Source organism: Herpailurus yagouaroundi, unplaced genomic scaffold (assembly GCF_014898765.1).
Source record: "Herpailurus yagouaroundi ecotype Mexico unplaced genomic scaffold, PumYag 198, whole genome shotgun sequence".
Taxonomy (NCBI): Eukaryota; Metazoa; Chordata; class Mammalia; order Carnivora; family Felidae; genus Herpailurus; species Herpailurus yagouaroundi.
In genome coordinates, this window is record NW_024412429.1 from 33,412,623 (window position 1) to 33,418,685 (window position 6,063).

At 37.7% G+C, this 6,063-nt stretch overlaps 1 non-coding gene across 1 annotated transcript; it reads left to right on the top strand.

Moving 5' to 3' along the window:
* Nucleotides 1-1,949: 1,949 nt before the first annotated feature.
* LOC121013508 (U6 spliceosomal RNA) lies at nucleotides 1,950-2,061 on the top strand. Its single transcript, XR_005782746.1, has one exon. It is a non-coding gene; the product is annotated as a U6 spliceosomal RNA (small nuclear RNA).
* Nucleotides 2,062-6,063: the final 4,002 nt, after the last annotated feature.

The window sequence follows — 6,063 nt, forward strand, 5'->3', positions numbered from 1 at the left end:
TGTAAGGCGGGTGTATGAGGGATCTGAGGCAGGAGGTGAAGATTGGGTCATAGTGTAAAGGTCATGCTAAGGACCTTTTATCTTATTTACAATGTCATTATCAGCTTTGATTTTGAAAAATATTAATTTTAGATAGACAATGTGGATGATACACTAAAATTGGGAGAAGCAAGTCTCCAGGTGACAAGACAGAAAGCTGTTGCAAATGAAAGCCAGTAGGAGGGTGGAAAAGAGAGGCTCAATTCACAGAGATTTCTGGCAATAGAACTGACAAGATTTGGTAACAATACCAAATATATCTTTAATCACATTTAGGAAGTTTTAAGTCATTGTTTCCTCAAATCTTTTTTCTGCATTGTTTTCTCTAGATCTCTTTTCAGACTCTACTCATATTCATGTTAGACCTGATATTGTCCTATAAGTGACAGTTCATCTTCATTCATTTTTATTTTAAATATTTTCCTCTTTGTTATTTAGATTGAAGAATTACTGTTATCTATCTTCAAGTTCATTGGTTCTTTCCGCCATCTTCAGTGTGCTCTTAAACCCATCCAGTAGGGTTTCTTCTTCCTTTCAGATATTGTCTTTTTTAGTTCTATATTTCCCATTTGGTTCTTTTTTAGAGTTTCTATTTCTCTGTTGAAATTTTCACTACTGACTTATTGCGATCATATTTTTCTTTACATTTTTATATAGTTGTAACAGCTGCTTTAAAATCCGATCTGCTAATTCCAATTTCTCAGAGTAATTCTCTATTGGTGACCTTTGCTCTTCAGTATGGGTATCACTTCCCTGTTTTCCTCATGTATTTAGTCATTTTATTTTGCAACAGGAGTCTTGTAGAGAATATGTTACATTTCTGGAGCATACTGATGTGATGTTTTGCTTGTTTTAGCAGGAAGATACCTTGGCAACTTAAACTCCAAATTCTGTTTGCCCTGCAGTGGTCAGCAGCTGAACTCTCTATTCAATCCTTTCAATCTTAGATGGCTGTTCCCTACCACACATGCATACCTCAGAGGTCAACCAGATATTGGACAGAGCCAACATGCAGAATTTGGGCTCTCCTGTGTCTCTCTCCTTTCTGGGATTTTCACCCTCACTCTCCAGTTGCTACAGTAACCCTGAATACAGTGCAGACTAGAGCTGCCTTCAGGTGACAAGCATTAAATATGGGAAGTTCACCAAACACTATTCTCTGTTTCCAAGTACCAATGCTTCTTCAGTTTCTGCCTACCTTTTTCTGTCCTCCAGCAGCTTGAGAGAGTTGGAAAAAAATATATACTCACACACACATGCGTGTGTGTATGCACCTGTATACGTGTATAAAGTTATATGTATATTGTGTGGGTATGTATATAATTGTTATCACTGGAATGTTGATCTGATCTGAGCTACTCTGCCTTTACCAAGAGAACCCTTACCTAATATAAGATTAGATGTATTCTCTGTTTAGAAAGTACCTAGGGGAAAAAATCAGTAAGTAAGAAAGTCCTCAAATGAAAACTGAAATACATTAAGAATAACCCAAAAGAAAAATGAGCAAAAGAATGAACAAACATTTTACAGAGGGGGAAACACAAATGGTCAATAAACATATAAAAAGTGATCAACTCTAGCAATAGTCAAGTAGCTTCAAATTAAGATAACAATATTATATCTATTTTTAACAAAAATTAAGACGACTAACAAAACCAACATGTGGATCAATGCGAATGTGTATACAGTGCTAATGGGAAGATAAAATTGTACCCCAGCAAATAACTTGATACTCTTGAAAAGTTAATCATTTGCTATTCCATTCCAAGATATACACAATATACATACAACCTCAAAAATCTCTTTGTGCATCAGGAGTACTAGAATGTTCAGGGAAGCATGTTTCACAATAACATAAAAAAAACCCCGGGGAAACCAAATGTCCACTTACAAAAGAGTAGACAAATTTTGTGCTTGCTTCAACAGCACACATACTAAAATTGGAACGATACAGAGAAGATCAGCATGGACCCTGTGCAAGGAAGCGTTCCATATTTAAAAAAAAAGACTAGACAAATTTTGATACATTCTCAAAGTTCATATTACACAGCAATGAAAAGAATGACCTATCACCAGACAATAATATGTATTATCTTAGAAACCGTACCAAGTAGAAAAAGACTAGATACATACATTATGAAATCATTTTTATAAAGTTCAAAAAAAGGAACTAAATAATATTTCAATTCACATGGCTACACAGAAAAGTTAATTTTTTAAAGAGTGATTAATGAAAAATTCAGCATAGAGGTCATCACTGGGCAAGAAACAGGATATGAATAAGTAAAGAATAAAAAGGTATTGGTATTTTTCTCATTCTTAAGGAGGGGATGGGTTCACAGGCATTCCTTTGAAAACATGCTTCATAAATTATTCATATTTACATATAATCTTTTGTATGCATAAAGTAAAATATTAAAATGTAGAAGGGGCTGAAAATGAAGAAAGCTTGGAAAAGGATGAATAAAAGTTTAGTAGCAGGAAGGATGTCTTGTTGTCATGTTTTTAGCTGAGTAAATACTAGTTAGCTAAATATATTTTTTGTAAATCTCAACTTAGACATTTAAATAATTAGGTAATCAGATGTCTTTTAAAATTAACATATTTTTTGGAGTAGCAAGGTTTTCAAAAGTCATATTTGTGTCAAAAAAAAATGACATTCTGAGTATTCTTAACATAGTAATTGTATAAAACATATCTTTTTTTTTGGTGAACTAATTTTGACTTCAACTTTCTATACACATGTCCTGGTGCTTGTAAATACACTTAGTACTAAAGCTTATTATTTAGATTGGTCCTCCCCTTTAGTCTGCAACTAGTTTGATAGCATATACTAAGCAACTATTGTTATTGAGGCGGAGAATATTAAAATTCATCATTCCCAAATGAGGTTTCTGAGATAAGTTCTCTCCTACCCCAAAATCTTGTCTAAACTAATATGTGCTTTTTCTTTTCAAGATGTGGGTCACTTTGAAAGAAGTGTTTTTTTTATAAGAAAACCATGTATGATTAATGCTAATTTGAAAAGTTACCCTAAAATTCTGTGGTCTTCTGAACATCACATGATGAAAAAAAAGCTATTTGGGATTGTACTGTAGGCTTCCCAAAAAGGCCAAGGAGTCTTTTTCTAGTGATGTTATAGAGTTCATCTTGAAAGCAGCTGGGAATATTTGGGGAAATAGTCACAATTTAGAATGTAGTTAGATTCTTAGTCATCACGGTAAAGAACATACCAGACAACAATCAAAATGCTAGGCTTTCTCAGACCAAGGATGGAAAGTGACTTGCAAATCTAGAAAAGATTTCCAGAGGGGAAAACAATTCTTACTTGTTTCTTCTACTTACCAAGTATGTTTTAAGTTCTAATGGGTTGGTTTCTCCAGTCTGGTGATACTAGAACACTGAAAAATAAAAGTATAAGGGATTAAGAGCAGGGAAAAGTTGAGATCCTTCCTATTCAAGTGTGGTTTGCTGACCAGATGGGATTCTGGTTGAAATTCAGCATCTTGGGGCCACCCAGACTTTCTGAGTCAAAATCTTCATTTCCACAAGACCCCCCACATGATTGATGTGCACACTAATTAATGTAGACTAGGTTTATTTCAAATAAACTTACATAAAAATCACTTGCTTTTCTTCAGGTTATTATGTTCCATGGAAATGCTTATGAATAATAAGGAAAGCCTAGAGAGAGATGTTGCTATTTCCTTTTAATCTCTCTTCTAACTAAAAAAAAAACAAATGATTATTATATCTTCTTTCCTGGCTATTAGTTTTCGTGAACTGGGAAAGCTAGAAAAGCAGGTATTTCCCTTAGGATGAAGGACACACACGAGATCTTCAAGGGCAAATACTAAGCTAGAATTATTGTTCTGTTGAAAATTCTTTCCTGTTGTTTTTTTTTTTCTTTTGAGTTAAAAAAAAAAAAAAGACCAAAAAGCCACCTCCTTATCTCAGTAGACATTAACCTTCCAAAGCAGGAAGGATGAGTTAAGAAGAATTGCAAGTACCCAGGTAAGATACTGCCATCAGAGTTTACAGGCAACATGAAACTAAAAGTTTTTTACTTAGAAACTAGCCTTTTCTTAATTTCCGCATGTAATCTGCCAGCAAATCCTGGCAGTTCTAGGTCAGCTGTACGATTGGCAGCTGTGCTCCATTTCTTCTGAAAGGCTTATCCAAATCAGCATTGTCTCTCTCCTGAGCCAGAGCAACAGCCTTCTAACCAACTGGTCCCCCTCTAGCCCCTCTTACCTCCCTCAAGTCCTTCCCAGAGAGCAGTCAGGGGGGCCTCTGTAAATGCAAATCAGACCATCCCCTTCATGGTTCAGGCCTTCCATACCTCCTGTGCAACGGCCCAGTGAACCCTACATGGAAAGGCCCCTGCCTTCCTCACCACACGGTATCCCCCTGCCTCCCCATGGTGAACCCACACCAGCTTCAATCCTCCGTTTCTGGCCCTTTCCTGCCAGGGTCTCTGCACCTCCTCCTCTCTCTTCACCCCACCACGCTCTGTCTCATTCTCATATTTCAACTCAAAGGTCACCTCTACGGAGAGGCCTCTCGTGGCCTGGCCACCTCTCCAGAAATAGCACCTGCCTCCCATACCCTGTCGCTCTATCACTCACTGTTTCTCTCCTAGTATCCTATAATATAAACTGTAATGACCTTGTTGATGGGTTCTCCTGCTTCTTGCCTGTCTCCCTGACTAGGCTTTGTGGTTCATAAGCATAGGGACTGGCCTATCTTTCTCACTGGTCCATCACTAGTGCTCAGCACAGTACCTGGCACACAGAGGTGCCTAGTAAACACGTGATGAATGAAGCAGGGAGTGAAATTAAAGGAATTAACATAAAGGTATGGTTCTTAGATGGTTACTAAACATATATTGTAGTTCATTATTTCTTTGTAACTTTGTTCAAACAGAAAAAAAAAAACCCTTAAATATATCCCAGTGATATCACTGAACTATAAATCATCATTAATATCACCTTGATGTGGGTGGGTGGCTCAGTCAGTTAAGGGTCCGACGTCAGCTCAGGTCATGATCTCACAATTTGTAGGTTTGAGCCCTGCATCGGGCATTGTGCTGACAGCTCAGAACCCAGAGCCTGCTTCAGATTCTGTATCTCCCTTTCTCTCTGCCCCTCCCCTACTCGTGCTATCTCTCTCTCTCTCTCTCTCTCTCTCTCTCTCTCTCTCTCAAAAATAAACAAACATTAAAAAAAAAATAAACAAACATTGAAAAAATTTTTCAGCCAGTCCATACTTATAATCCATAGACATTGTGGCCACTCAACTGGGGAGAATATACTGGTCACCCAAGTTATCCAGCCCAAATCACCTTGTATACTGCCCACAAGTATTTTCCTAAGAATCATATCTAATGTCACACTGACAGAAGGCACAGTTGTCTACCCAATCCATTTTCCCCTCTCCCTTCCTAATAGACCTGTATTGTATTTGGAACATAAATGTGCCCAGACAGCACTTCTCAGCCTACCCTGCAGTCAGGTGAGTCAGTTCTGGCCAAAGAGACAGAAACTTAAATCTTCAGAGAAAATTTTGCATTCTTGATAAGGATTCTAATAATTGATTGCTCTAGGATGCTCCCTCCTGCTACCAACCTGGAACGTGAACATGGTGGCTGGAGCTGCAGCAGCCCCCCACTCAACCATGAGGAAAATATGAAGACAATTACAGAGATCTTGCTCTGGATAGCCACAAGACACTGAACCCAAACCAGCAACTTCTTACCTTCAAATTTCTTGGTGAGAAAACACACGTGATTTTGTCTAATCTATTGTTTCACCAGATTTTCTGATATATTCTGCTACTTTAAAACCTGTGGTGAGTCTTTACTGACTACAAGCTAAAGTCCAGACTTATTTCCACAGAACCCAGGAGTTCCTGCAGTCTTATCCAAGCCCTGTTCAGCCGTCTCATCCCATTCCTCGGCCATGTTTTCCTAGACTCCCTCAACTACCTGCCCCCACCAAGGCTCTCTAAACTTTAAATGAGTAT